The sequence below is a fragment of the Siphateles boraxobius genome, unplaced genomic scaffold (genome assembly GCF_051911475.1).
Source record: "Siphateles boraxobius isolate OS27281-9 unplaced genomic scaffold, OSU_SipBor_1 89, whole genome shotgun sequence".
Classification (NCBI taxonomy): Eukaryota; Metazoa; Chordata; class Actinopteri; order Cypriniformes; family Leuciscidae; genus Siphateles; species Siphateles boraxobius.
The window spans coordinates 3,514,256-3,538,865 of NW_027509218.1; the positions used below are offsets into that span (position 1 = coordinate 3,514,256).

The window sequence follows — 24,610 nt, forward strand, 5'->3', positions numbered from 1 at the left end:
ACTAGGCTATATAAAATTGTAGCTGCTGCAAAATTTCAAGAAACAAATATCAGAATCTAATTTGTCCAAGAGCCTTTCAAAGTATGGATTCTAATAATAATAATATATATAATTATATTATATTATGTTATATTGATTATTATTAATTATTATATTAACAAAAGGGTATTATGACAATTACTATTAAACAAGTTAAACTTGTACATAAAAATTAATTAAATGAAATATCTTCTCTTTTCATTTAATCTCTATTTGTAAAGCTAAATTAACTTTACTTTTTAATATGCAAGTACTATTAATTGTGTCAAATTTTTACTGTACTTTTTTTTTAAAGAAAAAAGACGCATATTAGTCCCGTTTTAAACCCACAGTGCGTTGCTGTATGTAGAGACCTTGACAAATGTTTGGGTTTCTAAATGTATAACTATCTGTTTTTTTTTTTTTCTGAGAATAGAAAATAGAATTTTATTATTTGTATTTGGGTCTGGGATGATACACACATGCATTTTATTGTGTTCTGAGAGCGTCAGTCTGGCGATTGGAACTGTGTACTTTGACCCCTCAAGTTCAAGGTGCAAGGGGGGTGAAAAATGGAAAGAGAAAAAAGGCAAGTCAGTTGTTCCGGGAGGGGTGAATTTGATGGGCCGCTGAAAAAAACTGACAGCAGTCAACGCTCACGGACATTTTTTGAGTTTTGTGTGAACTGGGAAGTGTCACGCATCAGTTTGCAGCTTGCAGTACGGGAAAAAGAAACATATTGCGAGAGAGTTCGGTGAGAGACTGCGGTCAGAGAGATGGAAGAGATTGAGCTCGAGGAACCCATGTGAGAGAATTTGTGTTAATTTTTTTCATCACATTAATTGATTTAAAAAATATACATTAGTTTTAGATTGTGAAATCATCCAGAAGAATATTCCCGTGTTTATTTTATCAAGTTCAGTGTTGCAGTTTACGTTATAAGAAGTTGTGTAATTCGTTTGAAATACGGAAGAGTATTGGCTACTGTTTATTTGGTTAATGTTGGGTAAAAGTATCTCAGTGGTGTATGTAGTTGGGAGTTCATGTCAAGTTCGTGTTAAGAGATCGTCGAAATCGGGAGATCTGTGTGGATTTTCGCGGATGCATCTAACCAATTCGAAGAGGGAGGAGTTAATCGAGATCCACTTAACATCGTTGTGGGTTGTGTCACGGATGCTGTTTATCATCTTGTTGGGGAGTGTGGATTAGAGATTAATCTGCAAATGGAATTCTTGTTTTTCCTGATTTGTGAGACTGGTTTTGCATCAAAGAGCTCCAACTAGCGCGCCATCTGTGTAGCCTACTGAAAATCCCAGCTGGGTAAAATTAGAGTCTTTCATTGACATTGTTTTTCTTTCGGGTTATGGTGATTAGTATTAGGTTTCATTGCTGTTGTGGTGTGACTTTGTGAATTAAAATTATTTGTTCATTCAAAGAGTAAAAAGACAAAAAAGTACTGAGAATAATAAATACATGTTTATTGTTCTGCATAATTTCGTGTGATTTCCTGTGGAAATAATTGTTTATCGTTTATTTGTTTTTCTTTGAGAGATTTGTATTTTCAAATCTAAAGGTAAACACAATGGTGTTTTTTTATTATTATTTCCAAATAGAAAACATAAATTTGACACTATCAGGTGAAGATCTGAGATCTGGGTTAGATTTGTGTCAATACTGTAACTGAAGAGAAATGCGCCCTTAACCAGGGTAGTGGGTAAATTTAATTCCTACCTTGTGAGCCACCAGATTCTACTCAGCAGGAGGGCTACATGTAAATGGGTGTAGTTAAATGCTGCCATCTATTGGACATATCATTAACACACAAATCCTCATTTAAAATTAAGCCATTGTCTTTTTACCTTTTAGAGTGTTTTATTGTACCTTTTAATATGAATATGTTGGACTAGTAGCATTACCATCACTTACCTAACAATCTATCCTGGGCTGTTATAGAAACATGAGCACTTCTTACTGCTAAGCTACAACTGACATCCCACACCTGTCACATCCCACACCTGTCAACTGCCCAGTAGTCAGTATTGGGGAGTAACTGGTTACATGAAATGGATTAACGTAATTTAATTACACAATAAATGTAACTTTTAATCCGGTACAGCTACTGAGAAAATCTGTAATTAAATTACAGTTACTTGTGAAAATGATAACAATTACAAAGGGGGTTACATCTGAATATTTTCTGTAAAAAGCTAGGATATGTTGAATATTATTCATTTGTTGCTTCCCCTTTTTTTTTTTTTTGATACGCACAATGCCTCCTGAGTCCTGCCATTTAAAGGCTGTTTAGTAAAGCGTTGCTATTCTGATGTTTTTGATTGACTCTCTTGTTTGAATTTGCAGTCTGCCAGTTACATCAATCCACATAATTCGCTGTAAGCTTTAGGATAACCTGTCTGAGAGTTGCCACCATCGCAAGTGATAAAAATGCGTACCAGTGCTGCAAATTTAAAAATCATTTAATCCAGAAATCAGAAAAGGGAGCAAAGTATACCAGTTCAGTGCAAAATATGTGTTCAATGTTGAACCTGAGGAAGCATCTGTAGGTATGTAACTTAGCCTAACTGTAAGCACTAAGCAGTCATTAAATAAAGAAAAGGCATTGCATATACTCCCTCCTGCTACACCATGCTAATAATGTGTATTCAAGAGGTATTTAGCTCTGTATTGCTTGGTGCATGTCCAGTAGTTTATTGAACGGTGTTAATCTCCATTCATAATAAATTAGCTAGACTGCTAGCTAACTAAATACGTCTTTACCAGCCACACTTCTATTTATGAACCCTTTGACACAGGGTTCAAAATGACTTAGGACTCTTGGGGGGTCCCCTAAAATTTAATTATTAAATTATAAAAAATTCTGAAGACTACCTTCCCAGGTAGCAAACAGACGTTGGCCCAACGTTTGTTGTTGTGTTGGGCTGACGTTGGCCCAACGTAATTTTGTCCGTTGGGCCAACCATGTCATTGGACGGCCAGCAGACCTTCTGCCAACTTAAAAACCACTAAAACAACATTGGGCCAACGTTGGGCCAACCATGTCATTGGACAGCCAGCAAACATTCTGACAATTAAAATGTATAGCCTATTTTAACCATCTGCCAACTTCATAAATAGTAAATCTGCAAACTTATAAATAAATAGGCTTTACATACCTTACATTCAAATTTTAAGATTGTGACATGGCCCATTCATTGTTGAATTGCATTAAGTATTTTTTTAAATAATAAGTATTGCATATAACTGACAAACTGAATTGGTTATAAAAAGGAGCCTATTTATTGGTAACAAAATTAACTTATTGCAGTTTAACAACGTGTTGGGGTGCTGTTGTTGGAAAAACTACAGCAGATAATAGATAAATAACACTCAGAAAACTCAGGATGTTAAAACATCTCCACAGTCCATTATATAGACATTATATACAGATACATTCTGCAGATTTCCATTCTGGATTTGCAACGATGAGTCGATCGACAAAAAAATAGAAAAAAACTACACAAAATGCGAAGAAAAGTAAAACATAAAGTCAAAGAAATCAACAAGGAACCAAAAAGTGACAAAAAAGGCGGCAAAGAAAATGCGGAAGAAGGCCAAAAAACCCCCCGCTGAAAACAGAGAAAATGTGCAGAAGCGAATTAGAGATTGTGTGTGGCTCTGATGATGAAGATGGAGGAGGAGAAGTATTAGCATATACTCCTGTAAAAAAAAAAAAACAACATACAAACAACTTTTTAGAACATTTAAGATGTGTCGTTCTATTTTAATTACACAACCCACAACAGAAAAAAGTTGGGGTGTTGTGTAAAATATAAAAACAGCAAGCAGAAAAACAGAATGTGATCATTTGCGAAAAGGACATAGGCAGCTTATCAAATGTTGAAAATTACACATTTGACTCTTAGACTTTGCTATAATTTCTACAGGTACTTACCACAAAATGCCCATTAAAATACCATCACTTTCTTTTCTGGTGCATTATGGATTTTAACCATTAATTTACAGTGATTTAGTGTATGTTGTTTTTTTTTAGTTTGAGACCTAAGCTAAATATTGTGTAACTGAAAGAATATGATGTTATTAGTTGAGTGTGTAGTTTTATAGGGGAAAAGTAGTATTTATTTCCCGCCAGCAAGAGATTTATCATGTTGGGGTAGCAAATTTATTATACATCTTAATGCAGTGTACGCCTAGTAAAGATGAAATACACCTCTGTTTAGTGGTGGGGTTAGACAGAGGAAGAAAAAACAATCATTGGAAGACACTTACATTCACTTTCACAGCTGCTGGAATCTGCTTGAGGGGGAGGCATCTGCTTTTCTGTGTTCAACAAAAAATATAGTAATTATCAAAATGTAAATTTTCAAAGGGCTTGTGTACCTTTTTCTGTTGCTCTTTTTTCTTCTTCCTCCATTCCGGTCTCCACTGTACTTCAGCCAGGTTTTTATTTTTTCCTCGGCTTCCACCACTTTTGCTCCTTGTTTTTTGGCTGCATCTGTCAGCATGAAATTAAAGAAAATTAAACAGAAAGGGGTTAGCAGACAGATCATATCTGAGGTGTATTTTGTAGAGTTCTGTATGATTAGTGAATTAATTGGCATTCTTTCATTGGCTTTGTAGTATTCTTATCTTGATACCCTTTTATAACGTGCTTCGTGGTGAGTGGAAGGATGACACAGAGTAGATCGTTTACTCCTTTTAATTTCAGCAGCACTGGCAACAGCCTACAACAACAACAAACCTCACAACACCCTGCCCTTCCCAATCCCTCCGCCTCCAAGCGGGCACTATTTAACATTAGTATATGTGTGCACAGCACTATATACTACATCCTCCTTTCTTCTAATAAAAAAAAAAAAAGTTTATCTTTTGCAGGGAAGATGTACAATGAAGCGTATCAGAGATACATTAACCTTAAACTGAACTTACCATTGCATATTTACCGTTCCCTCTTTTTTTTTTTTTATAACACAACATAAGCCCAATATTATATGCACTCATTGGCTTAACACATAGTCTTTGAACCTCACTGGTGGCCTAATAACTCGGCCACTTCTGGTTTGACCCATCTGTGGAGGAGAAGAAGACTGCACACATACAGTCTCATCAGCACCGGTAGGAATGTCCGGGGCGCTGTCTAGCTCATCCTCGAGATTGTCTGGTTCAGTGTACACCTGCATATTGTACACCTGCCCTGGGTGTATTCCTCAGGTGTCTCCTGTTGCGCCTGTACTGCTGTCCAGATGATGTCACTATGTCGTAGGATCGTGGTTCAGCACGTGTCGCCATGACAGCGCGCTTATTACAACAGAGGCACAAAGAAACTTCCGGTACTGCCGCCTGGTGGGACTGTTCACATGCAAACTGAACAAAGTTTTCGTTCAGTTTGCATGTGAACAGTCCCACCAGGCGGCAGTACCGGAAGTTTATTTGTGCCTCTGTTGTAATAAGCGCGTTTTCTTCGCTGGAGGCCCTGAAGAGTTGAATGTGCATTAGTTGGTACTGCGGGTTGCAGCACTGTGCTTGAACTGGGTAAAGTGCTTCTCAGGGCTCTGCCCATAAGCAGTTGGTCTGGAGAATAGCCCATACCTGTGACAGGTGTGTTCCTGAGGGTTAGAAGTGCCAGAAATGGGTCAGTATAGGTTTGTTTGGCCTTCTTTAACAGGTACTTAACAGTCTTCACAGTTCTCTCGGCCAGGCCATTTGACTGCGCGTAGCCTTGGCTGGAATGTGGCAAACTTTCTCATTTCTTGGCTTGCAAAAGGCCCATTCTGGCAAATACCGATTTCATCTTGCTAACAACTGTGTTTGCCGTTTTGTCTCTGATGTTTTGTACTTCCGGGAATTTGGAGAAATAATCCACAACCAGAAGAAATGACTGACCACTGATTTCAAATATGTCAGCTCCTACTTTCAGCCAAGAAAGCTCTGGGATTTCATGAGAGATCATCGGCTCCCTCTGGTGGCGTGGCTGGAACTGCTGGCAAGTTGCACATGACTTTTTTTCAATGTCTTTTGTCATACCTGGCCAATACCAGTGTACTCTGGCCAGAGCTTTGGTGCGCTCCATACCTTGGTGTGCCACATGCAGCCTCTGTAACATGTCTGACCTCATTTTACTTGGTAGAATAATTCTGTCTCCTGCAAACATTATTCCTTCTCTAATTGACTCTGAGTGCCTAATAGGCCAGTACTGTATCACCTTTTTGTCAACTTGTTTCCTGTGATGTGGCCATCCGTGCCTGTGAATGACCAGCAATGGTTGTAATATGACGTACTTTTGTGTCTCTTCCTGTAACTGTATCAGAGTCTCTGGGCTCAGGGCCTCTGTTGGCTCAAGAACATAGATACCCTTTTCGTCAAAAATGTCACACTGGCTCTGTTGCTCATGTGTCGTTGCTCGTGAGAGTGTGTCTGCGATCAGTAACTCTTTACCTGGCGTGTAGATTACATTCAGGTCATAGCGTTGCAGCTGAAGTAGCATCCGCTGTAGTCTGGACGGAGCTGTTCCAAGTGGCTTTCTCAAGATCGTTTCCAAAGGCTTGTGATCCGACTGCACATTAACCTTGACTCCATAGGCGTACTGATGAAAGCGCTTCACTGAAAACACGATAGCCATAAGCACTTTCTCTATCTGTGCATAGTTTTTCTCTGTCTGTTAGAGCTCTGGATGCATAGGCAATAGGATGTCCATCTTGCATTAGACATGCGCCTAAACCATCCTTGGATGCATCTGCTTGTATACCGACAGCTTTCTTTGGGTCGAAGAATTTAAGAACAGGGGCTGTTACGAGCGCATTTTTAGGCTTTTTATAGCTTCCTCATGTTCGTGCTGCCATTGCCATTCACTGTCCTTTCTCAGCAGTTGTCTCAGTGGCGCTGTGGCTGTCACTTCTCGAGGTATGTACTGTGAGAGATACTTTATCACTTGTTCAATAACATCTGCTTTTAACAGGTCGTCAAGCGTGTCTCTCAGTCTATCAATAACTGCCAGTGGTGTTTTCCTGCAGCCATGTATGACCGGAGTGTCTGTAGGGTCAATGTGGATGTGATGCTCATCTGAGAACTCACCAAGTCCTTCAAAGACACTTGCATGTTGCTTTAGCAGCTCCTCTTTTGTAGTTGGAAACTTGACTGCGAGCGTGTCAATGTCCATCCTTTTTATCAGACCTAATGCTTCACATGCATCCTTGCCTAGGATAGCTGTGTCAGAGTGGTTTGACACATAAAACAGCAGGTTGGATTTGGTTTGGGCATTGTAGCACTCCAGTGAGATTGTTCCTTCTGGTTTGAGACCCTCAACCCTCTGGGGTCTAAGGTGTTTTCTGGGCCCTGGGCCCTGGAGGTGTTCTGACATGCTCTGACATTTATGCTTTTTTCTGATACTTGTGACATTTTCATGGCTAAAGTCTGATTATACTGTATTCAGTAACAAACTCTGCTACAATAATATGTCAGCAGCATGTATGTAAAAGTTTTTAGTTTTGAGATAGTTTATGCATGGTTTGTGAAAAAAAAATTGTCACTGAAATAAGCTCATGAAACCCATACTAAGTATTTGTTCACAAGACTTTTGAAAATTGTATCACATAGCCTAGAATATTTGCTTCAAAACTATGTGAAAATCATCCTGATTACGCATTCAGATAAGTCAATAAAGTCTTGTATGACTTTGCATGACGTGTTTTGTGTAAGAAAGCTTTATGCGGGGAGGCGTTGACCAACCATTAATATTGATGGATTTGACACCTGAGAAAGACAAAGACCCTCCCCTAATGGCCCTATTAGGTGCTATCAGGCCCTATCATTAGGAGCCTTCTACAAAGAATGAGATTTAAAAAAGAATGGCTTTTAGATTGTTTGGATTTATTTACAACACAACGTAATCCAAAGATACACAACAAAGATTTTTCACTTAACCATGTTCATGTACAGAGTCTCCTGTGAATGTTGAAGTCAGCAGGACTCATCAGTGGGGCATCTGGTCCCTGTAAAAAATAAAATAAAAAAAACACCTGTGAACATGCTGATATCAAGAGAAACTATAGGGCTGCACGATTTTGGGAATACATTTTAGATTTTTCTGGTTCAAATTATTATTAAATATATATAAAAACAACAAGTTTGCTGTGCATTGTTATAGCCTATGTGTAGGGCTGCATAAAATAATAACAGATAGATAGCAGGCAGCATATATAATCGTTAAAAAGTACACTTCAGTAACACTAGACAAAAAATATATGGATTACCATGTTACTTCAAACATTTCCATTCGTTATGAAATGAGATTGGATAAAAACATGAAGCCTAATGTTTGGCGTGTTTTGCTTTTCAAAACCACAGCGCGTGCAGAGAACGTTTACTGAAGCGATCGAGCCGCTCCAAACTATGAAACATTATTCTTACCATATTATGAAACATTATTCTTACCATATTATACATATCTACGTGTGAGCAGATATACACAAACACAGTATTTAACAGTAAACACAGGTCTAAACATTATAATATTCACCATTGAAGAATAAGCCTACTTTATATCATGCTGTGTTTAATTATCGAAGATAAAAACATTCTTGTGTGTACATGTATATTCATTTAGCATTTGGTTTCATGCACTCCAATCTCATTTCATAACATTTTAGTCTAGCACCACTTTAACTAGTAGCTACAATATAAGTATATACAACCATAAGACGTTTATTATGTGTCTTACCTTAAAAATCGTTCTCATAATCAAATCGTGTTCTTCTAATTCTTCTGTGGCAAATCCAAGGTGCACAGACCAAACACTTCCAAACTCGACGAAAAGCAGAGCAGGGCTGAATAAGCTTTGTGAATAAGTCGCGATTCTTTGTTTAGAGGTGATGGGGGCGGTAACAGCTCTGCGTTCCTCCTCGTGGATCATTTGAATTTGAACAGCTCGCGCGCGTGTGGGCGGGGTCACATTAGAGTCAATGAGCTCGGGCTGAAGAAACTGTACATGTTGTTGCTTTCATACGAATTACTTAAACAGAGAATATTTGTTTTTGGTATGATTTACATCATTTAAAAATGGAGACTTACAGCTTTGTAAAGACATAACTCTCACGTGTGGGTGGCAAGTATTTGCTGAGTTACAAATCATTTTATGTCGCGTTTCAGAATGAACTTCACATTGAGGGAGACGACAGAACGCGCATCATGTTTATTTTCTTTACTTTATGAAAAACACAACATTTTGTTTTTATTATTAGTGTACACAAATAAAAGTAAACATTTAACAGTTTTGAATGATGTATAACACTTGCCTGTATCACAAAAATCAACAGAGTTATTTGAGTCTCTTTTGCACTGATAAGAAAAAAAGTGAGCTGGTATCGCCGGCGATACCGCCGACCCCAGGGGGTTAACTCCACCATACGCCACCAACACAGTTTTTGACGGTTTCAGTTGCAAGTTTATTCGTTTTTTACGTCTGGCTTTTCTCTTCAGTGCGTTGTACACAGCCTGCGGTAGTACATTTTTTTGCTGTACCTGTTTCTAACTTAAACTTAACAGACATGTTTCCAGCATCTATGTTTGCATACCAGGAATTGTCTCTTTTAGTGCATATGTGGTCCATGTTCACTGTCCCAATGAAAAGTGAGTCTATTTCTGAGCTCAAATTATGCATTTTCATCTTATGTGTTGCTTTTGTGGAATCACACATCTTTGCGTAATGATTGAGCTTACCACATTTTCGGCACGAGACTCCATATGCTGGGCAAAGCCTTGGTTGATGTGACTTTCCACATTTCCTTTATTTTCTTGTTGTCACTCTGGACTTGTGGTTTTCTTCCAAGTCTTCAATGTTGGTTGTCTTTACCTTTGGTCTTGTTAACTGCATGTATTGCTCTTTCTTGTGTTGTAGTACTCATTTCTTGAATGAAGTCTTCCGAAGTGCCGCGTGACTTTGTAACAAGGCAACATTGTGTAACCCGTCCACCACTCGTAAAGCGCTGATGAACTTTTCACCGCTGACACTCACACACACATACACATACACATTGAACACACAAAGACCAGCCATGGCACTTTTCAGAGAAAAAGTGCCTGTAAATATTTTTAAATGTATTCCTTTTGTGCGTCGATGTCTTCACATGCCACACGGAAACTACTGACAATTTTAATGTGTGTTAATCAAACTTTAAAATGCTTGTAATTCTGCATATGAATGTCACTTTGGTTTTCTTCTACTTTCATATTTCATGTTTGGTAGCCTCATGATCGTCGTGCTTTGACTGAACTAGTCATACATGGAAAATTACAGTAAAATGTATTCTTCTATGTGTACAGCCTGTCTAGTTAGAAATGATGAAATTTTATACCATCATAAACTATGCAAATAAGTTCTTCTGACAAAACAAAGAACTTCTCCCGTTCAAAATTCTCCAAGATAGGGCTGGATGATTAATCTAAAAATAATCGAAACCGAAAGAGAAAAAGTGCCTGTAAATATTTTTAAATGTATTCCTTTTGTGCGTCGATGTCTTCACATGCCACACGGAAACTACTGACAATTTTAATGTGTGTTAATCAAACTTTAAAATGCTTGTAATTCTGCATATGAATGTCACTTTGGTTTTCTTCTACTTTCATATTTCATGTTTGGTAGCCTCATGATCGTCGTGCTTTGACTGAACTAGTCATACATGGAACATTACAGTAAAATGTATTCTTCTATGTGTACAGCCTGTCTAGTTAGAAATGATGAAATTTTATACCATCATAAACTATGCAAATAAGTTCTCCTGACAAAACAAAGAACTTCTCCCGTTCAAAATGCTCCAAGATAGGGCTGGATGATTAATCTAAAAATAATCGAAACCGAAATTCATACCCTATAACCGACGTAATTTTACCATGTCGGTTATTTCGTTTTTTTAATCCTATTAATATTTCCGCCCACTGTGTGTTAATGTACTTTCCCCTTAAAACATATTACCGCGTGTGTATTCACGTAACTCCGCCCCATCCAGTCTGCGACATTGAAGCAACATGAGCCCCTTTCACACAGCGCGTTGATCCTGGGAAATTGCCAGAACAAACACCTTCTGTGTGAACGCAAACACGACCCGGGATTGATGCCAGGTTGGGGACATAGTAACATTGCCGTGTTCAGTCCCGGAACGCGCGCTGTGTGAACAAATGCCATAATCAATGCCGTGTCGTAATGATGGCGCTAAGCCAGGATCGTTCGCCAGCGTGAAACGGTTCGTAATGCGCTAGTTTATGATCGAATCGGAGAAAAAAAAATGCACAAGTGGTTTCTCGAGAGAAATCGCAGCTCATAAGCAAACTATAGACGCCGCTGGGACATGTCACGTGTCTTTGCGAGTTGTGTGTGTCTGTGTGAACGCACTCTCTTGATTCCGGAAAATCACTGGCAGTGTGAATGAACCCAAGTCAAACAAACCCGGGTTAAATCCCGGACAACTTTATCCGTCTATTTTCCGGAATCTCTGTGTGAAAGGGAACTCAAACACTGAGTCAACTCAGCAACAGGAGCCGCTTGTACCAAAGAAACACGCGAAAAAAGAGAGAGACTGACAAAACGCCCAGCAACACGTGCCTCCACTCCACAAAGAAGGTTTCGATAACACAAGCATTTACAAATATTATACCTGTCCCTGTAAAGGCGAAGCAAACTCTTTGCAGCTGGTACATGTTAATATTATTCAAACGCCTGATTAAGACGAGAATCTCTTTATCAGAGCAAGACGTAAATCTGATCGAGAGGGAGTTTCCTCTCTTCAGTGGTAAAAGGCCTTACATAATGTCGTTTTTGGATTCGTGGTTAACTCAGTGATATTCAACAGAAACGATAAACTCCTGGTCAAAATTGGTTTAGCTACCCAATTAAAGATCTGATACATTCAAATGTAAATCTAATACATAAAAATGTTTATGGGAGTAACAACAGACGAAAATTCCTGTTGTTTCACATCCGCGTGTGTTCACAGCGAAGAAATCCTGTTTCACGCTCTTGTGCACTATAGCACCGAAAAGATCCACAGAGATCTGTTTGTTTATTTGTGATTTATTGCAGGAAATCAGCGCATGACGCGAGCTGAAAGCTCTTAGTTTGAATCACATTAAAGTCGGTTGTAATTCCGCTTGCTAAACACCAGAGGGCGTCCTTTAAGTGTTTAGAAGTCTCAAATTACGCCCCGCCTTCTGACTTCAGCCTGCATGAGTGCAATTACGCCATCTCGTGGCCGTTTCAGATAATGCTCTCTTTACTGCTGAATTTATTTCCCTGTGAATTAGCCTGTCTAAATTCTCAATAATTATTTGCCTTTACAGCTTTGCTCGTGCAAATATTATTTTGTGTTAGAAAAAAAATTCTGCTTTTGACTGGTACATTTACTTTGAGTTTGGTTCAAAACAAGATTTGAATTAAAACTTTAACTAAATCCCAGCACAGCCAGAGAGAGCCCACTTAGAAGTCCCCCACCTAGTGGCCGTCACTTTCTAAGTCGGCTCACTCAACTCTCCTTGTCTCTCTGTCCAATTCTGTTTGAATTGCCTATTTCTACTTTTCGCTTTTGAGTATTTTATAGTTATTGACGATACTTTACTGTTGTAGTTAATTATTATAAAATTTGATCCTGATTTCTCAATCTCCTTTCACGCTTATTTTAATTTTGTTTTAAACCAGTTTAAATTTACGTCGTGTTTGCCTGTCAGCCACTGATATCCATGTGGAGGAAACAGCGCCACCCTGTGGCCTTTCCCCCTAAGTCGGTATCACTCTTCTCCTCCTTTCGCTGTGTTTTGAATTGTGCATTTATGTCATCTTCCCCTTTTGATTATTTTATAGTTATTAATGATACTTTACGGTGTTATTAGCTATTATGGGATATCATTCTGATTTCCCTTTTAATTCTTTCCTGCTTGTTTTAAATTTTAAATTTAAACAAGTTTTGAATTTTGAATCAAGTGTTCTGTTTACCCAGGCAAAGCACGGAGGAGTACGCCCCCTTGTGGTGAAAACCCACAACTTCGGCCTGCTTCTTCTACCGTGTTTCAATCCTGTCTCTTCCTATTTTTAATTTTTAGTATTTTTCCTCTCTTTTGGGGTTAGGTTATTTTGATAATTACCAACATTATCATAATTCCCTCCTGTTTATTATTATTTAGTAAAACCTTTGACTCGTAGTGCTACACAAATAATTACTCAATTTGGTTTAAACAAACAAGCCTTAATTCACTTTAAGCTTCCCTTGTTCATCCTTTTGTGTATCTATTGCAGTAGTCCCTGGGTGATTTGAAGTCATCTCTGGTGGTGTTCCGGCCAGCAGGGTTGTCCGACCAGCGTTACCAACTCTGGCAGTGCGTAAATCTCGGTTTCTTTTATCTCTGTCCGTGGTTGCGGCCCGCAGTGCTGACATCAGCAATTTGGCACTCCAAAGGTAGTCAACCAGTCCAGCCGACACAAAAAGGCAATTTCTGGGACCAGTACCTAAACCGGGGCCTAAAAAGAGGCCACTCCTTCTAGAGGGTTCTGGGGAACAGCCCAACTTTGTAGTGTTGTCTGGCGGTTGACATCTTGGCGTTGCCGAGTTGTGTTTAAAGTCACAAAGGCTGTTTGGGAGGGCGCAACGCGACACAGAGTAACGGAGGGCTGAGGACACCGCGGTTGAGTGTTTGGGAAGCGCCAGGGAGGTTGACCATGCCACTGGTTCTCACCGGAGTGGACTCAATTCACTGCAGGCAAACTAAATATAATAAAACCCATTCCACCTACTATGAGCCACAAAATACTAGATATCTCCCGGATATATTAAGTATTTGGCCCATCTCTTCTCCAAGCCACACCTTCTTAGGTTGCTATCCCGACAACCCCACTCACCCGTAGGCCCTATCTTAAACCCCATCAGCGGTAGTAGGCTTAGGCCTCCTTATTCTCCCTAACACTTCCAGTGTTAGTATTAATTCCAGTTCATTTCAGACCTATTCATTTTCATTGTTTCCTTTCACTCTGATCTCTTCTATCTTTGTGTTCTGTTGTGATTTGTTTCTTTCATTTCAGTTAGAGACAATAACCTGTGAGAGCCACCAAGGAAGCTAAATAATAGAATAGAGTGACAATTACGCAGCTGGTGTCATCACGTGACCCGCTAGGCTATTGCCTGTCGAAACTCTAGTTCGGGTCCTTAGTCGACCCAAGTTAATTGACTACGCTAACTCAGTGTTTCCCCTAGGATTCTTTTTTAGGGGGGGGGGGGGGGGGGTGGGTGTACTGCTAGTGTTGCGGAGCGGGCGTGTTACGGATACGTGGTGTAATTTTTTTGCAATCAAAAAGCATGTCTAATTAATTGAAATCATGTATTATGAATCATTAAACAATACTTTTTTTTAAAATATATGAAAAAAAATGTCACACTAATTAATTCTGCGCTAATTCACACTAACACTAATTCTGTGTTGTGTTTTTTCTGGTAATAAAATGAAGACATAAAACAAAAATTGTATCATTTATCATCAATTTTAATCATGTGAAATTAAATAAACTTTTTGTCAAATAACTTGCTGCACAATGAGCTTTACTGTTAAAATTAAAACATGGATTATTCCTTAAAAATTTCAGTTTTGATGATAATTTATTTGGATTAGTGTTAGTGTATTATTACATTGGGACATATCTAAATTCTAATGTACAACAGTAATATATTTCTGTCAAGTTAAACCGAACTTTTATTTTGACGGGTTGCCGTGAAGACCTTTTGAGTTTCTGTGTGTTTATGTCATGATGATAGTTGTTCTCAAATGAAGCGGTTAAATGATCACGAAGTAGGGTTGGGAACATACTGTCTATGGTTGGGAATCGTAAGAAATTTTCCGGTTCCGATTCCGGTTCCGCCAAACGATTCCGGTTCCGGTTCCCATTCAATAAAAATTATTAAAACTAATACAAATAGTAGTACGGGGAAAATACACAATCCTTTTTGTGTTTTATTTCTGATAGGCCCTACTTGTCAAATGAGTTTAACAGACTGGCAATGTCAACAAATGCAACATATTATTTAGCAATATTTTTTTCTGAAGGAAAATAAAAAATGTTGCATTCTCAAGGATAATTTGGGACCTCTCCTATATCTTATTGTATATCCAGCAGTGGAATACCCTCTCAGAAGGGGTAGAATATGCTTGAACACACATGTAAGATCCAGACAGGTGAAACATAATATTTTTTAAATCGGTTTGAATGATTGATTTCTGTGAAACTTCACTTGTTTCCTTACTGGATTAAAGTGCTCTAGCAGTTAATAAACAGAAATGCATGCGTCTTGCGGAAGAACATTGTAGCCGGAGCTACTTCTCTATGTTTATGTCAATGACGCGAGTGAGTCACGCAGGCACTGGGCTACTCCGCAGCAGTGCCGAACCGACCAGTGTAAAGTAGTCTGAGTCTAAACGCTTATTACAGCCTTACCGTAGTGATTCAGGATAAGACAAAAACACGTTTTGAAAAAAGGCATTCATGATGTAATCGCTCATTATATACATTTTGTAAATTCTGAAGCGAATTTTCGTTATTTGAAGCGACTTTCAAAAGGTGATTAACTGTTTTAACATCAGTGTTTATTCTCGAACTATAAACTTTTATCTCAGTACTTCTGTGATCATTTGAATATTTTTAACACAGAAATATCGATACTGTGTTGTTGAAAAGACAGAAAGTAAAGCTAACGTTAGATGTTTCATGTCAGCGACAGCGCAAACAGATTTGAATGTCCCGGTGTGAAGTTTTTGTCATTTAGGAATAAGATCGCGTGGGTGTTTGAATCGAGATCGTTTAAAGATTAATGGTGCAGCTCTACTGTCTTATTCTCTCTCTCTGCGTTGATATCTGACGCAATTTTTTTTAACTTGTTATACGAATAGCGCGAGGGACAGTGCATTCATTACAATTTTAATATTTATGTGGTGAGACGTCGCTATTAAAGGATAAGCTCCCAGCACTTCGTCCACACATCGCATCAGAACCAAAAACACTACCGGTTCTGCATAAGAACCGGTTCTCGGTTCCCAACCCTATTACGAAGTGACTTTCAGAGTGGATCTAGAGCCTGGAGAGGAAGTTCATGCGTTTGTGTCTTCATATAGGCCAAAAAATAGCACAAGGGTCACACGTGCTTCAGTGTGTGTGTGTGTGTGTGTGTGTGTGGTAAATGAAACTGCGCGTCGGCGGCACCATTCATTCACACAGAACATGCAGGATTCGTATTTAAATAGTCTTTGTGTTTTAATATTCACACACACTAGTCTACATCGCGATTTGATTTCAAGTGTACTGAACTGCTTTCTATTTTTTCCTCAAATTTACAAATTCCGTGAAATTCCGCGTTATACACTAAATTCCTTTTTTATGACTGGATTTCGTCAGCATTTTAGGGGGGGCGGGGGGTCGTTTTGGGGGGGCGGGGCGCCCCCCCAAAACAATGGTAGGGGAAACACTGTAACTGTTTGTATCAGTTAGCCAAAAAAAAATAAAAAATTCTCATAAACGGCATAGCCCTTATGAGTATTGCTCGTTACCCTTAGAACGAACTTGCATTGGTCTCTTTGTGTGTCTGCTGTGTTTCTCTCATCTGCACTGAGCCAGTATGTCCCGTTCATCCAGCCCTGCCATCCACTGGGGCAACCTTTCAACATGGTTGAAAGCAATGACGACCCCCTTCCTGCCCAAGGACGCCAGTGACCTGCAGCATCTGAGCCAAACGCAGCTGGACACCGAGCTGGACAAGCTGATAGCCCTGGATCCAACCCAGAGCTACAACTACAAAGACTGGGCCAGAATCGTCGGAGGCATATTTCACAACCTGGTCGCCCAGGCTCAGCGAACGGAGTAACATTGACCCCGAGCAGCAAGCAGCAGCGCTTAAGCTTCAAGCGGAGGAGGCCCGGAAGGACCAGGCCCGAACCCAGAGTCGTCTTGATCAGCTCCTCCTCGAGACCCAGAACCAACGCGAGAAAGAGGACAACACAGATCGTCTATGGTTACGTATCTAACCTCCCTACTCAGGGAACGAGGGTTATATACGTAACCATAGTCGTTCCCTTTCGTTGTCACTCTAGGGGTGACTGGGGTTACCAGTCTAATCACGCCACCTCCTCAGCTGTCTTCCAGTGCCCTGCGTAAATCGAGATCCCTGTCAAGACTGGACGAAGGAGTCCATTTATCACAGGAATACCAAGGTACACTGGGAAGCATATCCCAAGCTTAGGGGAAGTATGCAATTAATGCCAACCCGGAGGGGGGGGGGGGGGGTGGACGGCATAGCGGCCCGATGTGTTAGCAACCGCGCCCTGGCAGAGGGGGTCAGGGGAGGACCAGGCTGGTCGTCCCGCGGGGGCCTGCTCTGCCAGGGGTCTGGCGACAGACGGGGAAAGGGGCGAAGCGGTCCGTGGACGGCACGCCTTGTCAACCACCTCTGGGACAGACGGGGACGAGGAGAGCACGGCTTGTGGGCGGCGCTCTGTGACGTCCGAGAACTCTCTGTGCTCAGAGACGGGAGAGTCAGTTATTTGGAGAATAAGGATTCTTCCCCGGCCCTCCCCCGGGGAAGGAGTGGTCCTGCTACCAACTCCTGGAAAGAACTGAGTCCCATCTCTGAGGAACCCATCTCAAGGGGGGGCGCCCTCGGCGGTGGGCAGACCGAGGAATCTGAGAGGACGGCGGGGCCGTCGGGACAGAGTCGACCTCAGTCTGCTCCATCCCCTAGGAGCCCGTCTCAAGAGCGCCGCTTAACCCGGCGTGTAGCGGGGGGCGGGGCTGGAGAGGGCTGTAGCGTCCGCCCGTGGCTTCCAGAGCCGGCCCGGGTGAACGGGCAGGGTGGGAGCCGCGGGAGGGCGCCTTCGGCGGTGGGCAGACCGAGGGATCTGAGCGAACGGCGGGGCCGTCGGGACAGAATCAACGTCAGTCTGCTCATGGGCGGCTGAGAGCTGTTGGGCAAGCCCTCAACCGCACCGCCGAAGAGGCCGACCTGGGATATGGGAATGTCGGACAGACGGGTCCGCGCGACATCCAGCACATCAGACAGGTTCAGCCACAGAATGGTGAGCATCGCCTGACCCAGGGAGCGTACGGCCACTTTCATCGCTCGGAGAGCAAGGTCAGTGGCGGCGCGCAGCTCAGTGAAGAGCCCTGGGTCAGTCCCGCCCTCGTGCAGGTCCATGAGCATCTGGGTCAGGTGGACCAGCAGAATGACCATGGCATGCAGTGAGGTGGCTGCCGGTCCCGTGGCGCTATACGATCTCGCCACAAGCGTAGACGAAAAACTACAGGCCACGGGCGGGTGCTTAGGATTGCAGCGAGAAGAAGCACTCTGAGGACACATAGCATCGCAACAGAGCGTTCAGCCGGGGGGACCCCAGTGTACCCATGGGCAGCGGCCCCATCGAGGGGAGGAAAGGCGGATGAGATCAGCGAGCGGTCCCGAGAAGGAAAGGGGGTCTTCTAGGACTTTGAGATCTCATCACGCACGTCCGGGAAGAAAGGTATTGGGGTTTGCCGTGGACGAGGGTCGGCGGCCTTACCCAAAAACCAATCGTCCCGGGAAAGCATGGCCGTCATCTCCGGATCAGACTCAGGCACAGCCGTATGCACACCAGAAGGTGGCAGCTGTGACGAGCCCTCACTTCCAGAAGACTCAAACCCACCTAGTGATTCTACAACGGACATGGCATCTTCCTCTGTAGCTTCAACTGAAACACGCGGGCCACCTGAGGAGACCCGCGGGAATCAGCAGTTCACTAGCGGGCACCGTCATTGAAGAGGGGGGCTGGGGTCGCGGACACATAGTCGGCGCCTTGTTCCAGACCGTAACCCCCAGGTCACCCTGGCCACCAGCCGCAGGACGGGGGGTGGATGAGGGGACTCTCACTCTTGCGAGTTCTAGGAAGCTCAACCGTAATGACGCGATGGTCATGTTCCCAAAAAGAGAACATGAGTCATCCACAAGCGCTGCTCTAGCATGATCAATGCCCAAACGAAAAGACGTGCCACGTGTAAGCTCTTTTAGTGAGAGAAAACTCAAGTGGTGAAGCACCCGGGGAGAAACGCACCGACTGGCAGACCACTGCAACAGATCAGCAGGAAGCACGCTCTCGCCGTAGATCGCCGTCACACCAACACTCGAGGTACTCGTTTGTGAAGCTGACAATTTAGAGATGGCTTGTGGAGAGAAGAATACACTTGGCTCCGAAGCGAAAACATATCTGCATGTTGCCGGCTTCCTCCTTTTATACCCACTTGCAAGCGGCCCGAGCTAAAATCCATGAGCTTACTCAGCAGAGAGACGAGCTCCAAGATGATCTTGACTCTGTTCACAAAGAACTAAAACATTTTTACAAATTACAGAGTGGCTGGGACAGAGAAACACACACCACAGAGTTTCTCCCGGTCCGCCACTCCAACCCTTTCAGCCAAGAACCCAGAGCTGCAAAGGAGGGGTGTAAGCCCACGGCTCAAGACATCACCTGCCAGCTCCCAAGAACACCTGTCAGCAGCGAAGGGAGACCCTTCCAGAGAACCCATGCCACCAAACCCTGCACGTCTCCCCGAGAGCTGGACAAGCTAGCCCGAAACATCCCTACGTTCAATCCAGACCCTGCAGGAGGTGATGACATTCACTCTTATCTACAGGACATTGACTTTCACTTGCAAACTGTCGCCAACTTGACAGCTTGGGACAATTTGTATCTGTTAAGAATCACGTCCAGCCGTGACGTGCGCAGCTTCCTAGACCGTCAAACAAGACTGTCAAAACTGACTACCAGCAGCTGCGACAAGCTTTGATCCGAGAATTCTCTGATCCAGAATCAGACCAAGGGCTCATCATCGCCATGGACCTCAAGCAGACAAGACTTGAAACCCCACAGACCTACTACGGCCGATTCCGACAAGCCTACTTCGGAGCACGGAACGAGCCAGGTATGGAAGAGGATTTCAACTTCAGAACTCTATTTCTCCGAAATCTGCATCCCACAGTGAGTCATCACCTGGCCTGTTCACGGACCATGTCTGCCCAACAGCTACGAGACTTGGCCCACAAAGCTTATGTCGAGCAAAAGACTGTGTCCAAAAAGACTGTAAAAAACCACACCATCTTCCCTGTCTTCGAACACTATTCAGAGCTGACTCTAGAGGGCGCCCCACAACACCACAGACCTTTGTACAGAGAGTCAAGACAGTTCCAAGCCAGCAGAGGGCAGCACAACCGCAATGGTGCTCGTCCGAAGCACCAGAGCGGACGCTCTGAAAGATTCTGGGACCGGCAACACCCATCCAACAACCCAAGGGGTGGAGCCACCTGGGAAGCCAGCCGGCGACCCAGAAATAGCCGATCCCCATTGTCCGGAGCATCAAGCCCAGAAACCCGGCATCAGAACCCCTCTCAACGTGCAACTGGTAAGCCCAAGTCTGAGCCCACATCAGATAAAAACAGTGCAGCCACGTCAGAGAGGGCAGAGATCCTGAAGGTGCTGAAAGAGCTTCTTTACAGAAAACTCGCAAGAAAGACAAACCACACATCTTATGTCTAAGCATAAGAACTGAAACCAACGCCCTGTCTGACTACCAACTGACTGAGCCAAGCACCCCGAACACTGCTCGTCAGCCACAGACCACAGAGCTAACTGTCACATCACAAGGTGACAGCATCACCCAAGCTCCACAGCTGACAGCTGCACACCCTGAATGAGACAGCACACTTCCTCATACCAGGTACCACTATCCCAAGGTACCAGAAAATGCTGTTTTGGCTATCTGCACCCGCAGAGAGCCACACAAAATCGGTCCTAACCACCCATTGATCGTCACACCTGCCCCAATGACAACATTCCTGGGCAACCTGGTCGAAAAGGGGGTGGGCCGGTAATTCCTCCTGAACATCACGTTGGAAAAGGAAGTGAGCAGGGAACACACAGCATCACATCTTACAGTGATCTCATCTCAACTTTTCAAAAAGACTCCAATTTCAAGCTAAGAGACAAGATCGAACTCTTACACCTCAAACTTGAGAACTGAACGTGCAGTCATACAGCCAAAATGACATCAGACTTGAACAGTTAGCTCACATTCACCTGACAATTGGTCCTTTGAGTGTAGTCCATCCAGTGTTCATCTCAAAAATGGACACTTATCTGTTCCTCAGCGGCAGAGACCTTCTAGATCGCTTTGAACCGTTACTGGACTTGAAACAGCTGAAAGTCTGGGCTCGAGTACGAGAACTTGACCCACTCCAGTCACAGCCAGACGGTCAGGTCACAAAGGTCACGGGAACTCCAGCAAAACCAGACTTTCAAGTCACAGAGTTCACGGAAACTCCCACAGCCAGCCATGAAGACACAGACTCAACACCAACTGTAGGTCCGAATCCGCTACCATGCACCTTACTATGGCTGGGTATCGCAACAAAATTTTCGATACCGATACCGATACCTTGACTTCGATACCGGTTCCTGAACGATACTTTTTTCGATACCAATTTTATCAATATAACATTACCTAAAAAAAAAACTTTTATTTTTTCAGTTTGTTGACTTTTTTACCCTCATATTTTGAGTCTGTAAAAAAGCACCAATGCTAAAGTTTTCTATGTTTCCTAATCATTTAACAACGTGTATTCTTTACTTCAATGAGCTAATTTTTCTGCCTTAATTTAATGCATTGTTTAACAATGAAACTGAATGAAAATTAATTGAAATGCATTACACACAGTTACCCCTGATAACAGATCACTCTAAATTGTAATTTAGACACAATTTGTTACCGGCTGTAGCGACTGACCGAATCCTGTTTTCCTTTCACTACTAAACAAATATGAACATATATATGTTTAATTCACAAAACCTTGAATCATGTGAAATGGTGCCCCAATGTCTGCCAGCAGGTATTTCTAAAGAAAGATTACCTAACAGGATCATCTTCTGTAACTCTCCCTCTTGCTAGGTCATAAAACTTTATGACCCCCAAAAGGAATTCCAAGGGAATCACAGCTCCCACTTGAATTCTGATAAAGAAAGAGGAATAGACTCTGCAATCTTATATTTTCTATAAGTATAACCACTTAAGAAATGTATAAACATGAATTTGATCTTTCCTAGGTCATGGTAGCCGGTATTATGTCTTTATAGTCATGTGAGTGAACATTAAATGTGTGTAATTCTGCATATGAATGTAACTTTATGTTTCTTCTACTCTTTCCGGCCATTCTTGGTACCTGTTTGACTGTCTTGTTTTGACTAAACAAGTCATACATAGGATATTACAGTAAAATGTATTGTTCTTCTCATCCTCTTACTCTCTCTCTCTCCCTCTCTCTCTCTCCCTCTCACTCTCTCTCTCTCTCACTCAATCTCTCTCTCTCTCACTCCCTTTGTTATTTGTTTGTCTCGTTAGTTTTACTGTTTACTGTACATACATTTATCCCGGGTTTAAATGTAGAATTCTGTATCCGTAGTTTCATTTTATTAAAACCATTATATTCTTGATTGCTAATTGTCTAAAATGCTCATTTTTACAAAGTCAATTAAATGTTTGATCTAGCTACAAAGCTTTACAATTCGTTACTATTTCAGTAACCTAAATTTTATAATAACAAGAAGGTGATTTTTCATGGCCAGAAAATAGCTTTTTTTGGAATTATAAGAAAGAGATAATTTTTGTTGAAAATTGATAAGTTAATCTTACGGCCGTTTGCTGGACAAACAGATTGTTCGATAACTAAATTAATTCCATTTAAGGTTATCTCATATAATCGATCTGTAATAAGACTATTGATATATTAATGACGAACCATAACCCATTATGGTGATCATTCATATATACAATCAATCTATTTTCAGCTTCGATAATTTAACTGTAATATGCAATATATTAATCATTCATGATTAATTATTAAATTCTCTATGTATAATTTGAGCTAATTTAATGTAAGACTCATTGTCACTACAGTTTTGGTGGAGAACGCGAGGCATTTCAAACTTTGTTTTATGAGAAAATTCCGTTTCAATCTATGAGTATATTGTGTATTAATTTTTTTTTTTATGCGCACTCCAGTGAAAGTCGCGCAACGCGAACCCACTGAAGAACTGATCGGCACGAAGCCGATCTCAGTTAAGCAAATCGACTCTGTGAAATATGTCTAACATGTGAACACTGTTAATTGCTAAATTAAACTGCAGTTCATAATATTATACCTGTCCCCTATAAAGACGAAGCAAACTCTTTGCAGCTGGTACATGTTAATATTATTTAAACGCCTGATTAAGACGAGAATCTCTTTATCAGAGCAAGACGTAAATCTGATCGAGAGGGAGTTTCCTCTCTTCAGTGGTAAAAGGCCTTACAAAATGTCGTTATTGAATTTGTGGTTAACCCAGTGATATTCAACAAAAACGGTAAACTCCTGGTCAAAATTGGTTTAGCTACCCAATAACAGATCTGATACAATTAAATATAAATCTAATACATAAAAATGTTTATGTGAGTAACAACAGACGGAAATTCCTGTTGTTTCACATCTGCGTGTTTTCACAGCGAAAAAATCTTGTTTCACGCTCTTGTGCAGTACAGCACCGAAAGATCCACAGAGATCTGCTTGTTTATTTGTGATTTATTGCAGGAAATCAGCGCACGACGCGAGCTGAAAGCTCTTAGTTTGAATCACATTAAAGTCGGTTGTAATTCCGCTTGCTAAACACCAGAGGGTGTCCTTTAAGTGTTTAGAAGTCTCGAATTACGCCCGCCTTCTGACTTCAGCCTGCATGAGCGCAATTACGCCATCTTGTGGCCGTTTCAGATAATGCTCTCTTTACTGCTGAATTCATTTCCCTGTGAATTAAGGGGGTGCTTCTCATTTCTTATTTGTGCATCCTCGTTTCCTTTCCTCACTTCCTTTCCTAGCGTCTCAGCTCCACCACCTGTAGGTTTTGAGGGAAGGATGCAAGGAAAGAAAATGAGGACGGAGGAATCGAATGCAATCTTTTTTTATACATTGGAATACTTGATCACTCGAGCGTCACTTCATAGCGTCATCAGCAGCGCTCAAAGGATCTGCCCTTATGTTGTTAAAGTTTGTTTATTTAAGAAATTCATAATAAATAATAATAAAGCAAGATACCCTGTTGAAATATGTGTAATGTGTGGTTTATATAAACTGCAAAGGTAAAGTATACATTAAAACAGATTGTGATCGATGTGAAGGGGGAGGAGAATGTATACGTGCGTCACGTTTAGTCGATAATACTCTTCCGCATAGGATACACCTGTGTATCCTCGCTCATGACCCCTCTGGAAGCCTCCTCACTCCTCGATCCTCGCCTCCTCGCGGTGCAATTAGAGAATTGAGATGTCCTTCAAGATGGCTGAGCTCGATCGGTTTTCGGGTCATAGGATGGAGGACAGAGGAACGAGGAGACGAGGAGGGATATTGAGAAGCACCCAAGGAATTAATTTCCCTGTCTAAATTCTCAATAATTATTTGCATTTAGAGCTTTGCTCGTGCGAATATTACTTTGTGTTAGACAATTTTTTCTGCTTTTG

At 41.7% G+C, this 24,610-nt stretch overlaps 1 protein-coding gene across 1 annotated transcript in view; it reads left to right on the forward strand.

Moving 5' to 3' along the window:
• Window positions 1-501: 501 nt before the first annotated feature.
• LOC143731948 (uncharacterized) overlaps window positions 502-24,610 on the forward strand; it is a 64,924-nt gene continuing 40,815 nt past the window's right edge. Inside the window, exon 1 of the mRNA XM_077222563.1 lies at window positions 502-823. The gene's annotated coding sequence lies outside the window, so the exon portion shown is untranslated. The remainder of the gene's footprint in view (window positions 824-24,610) is intronic.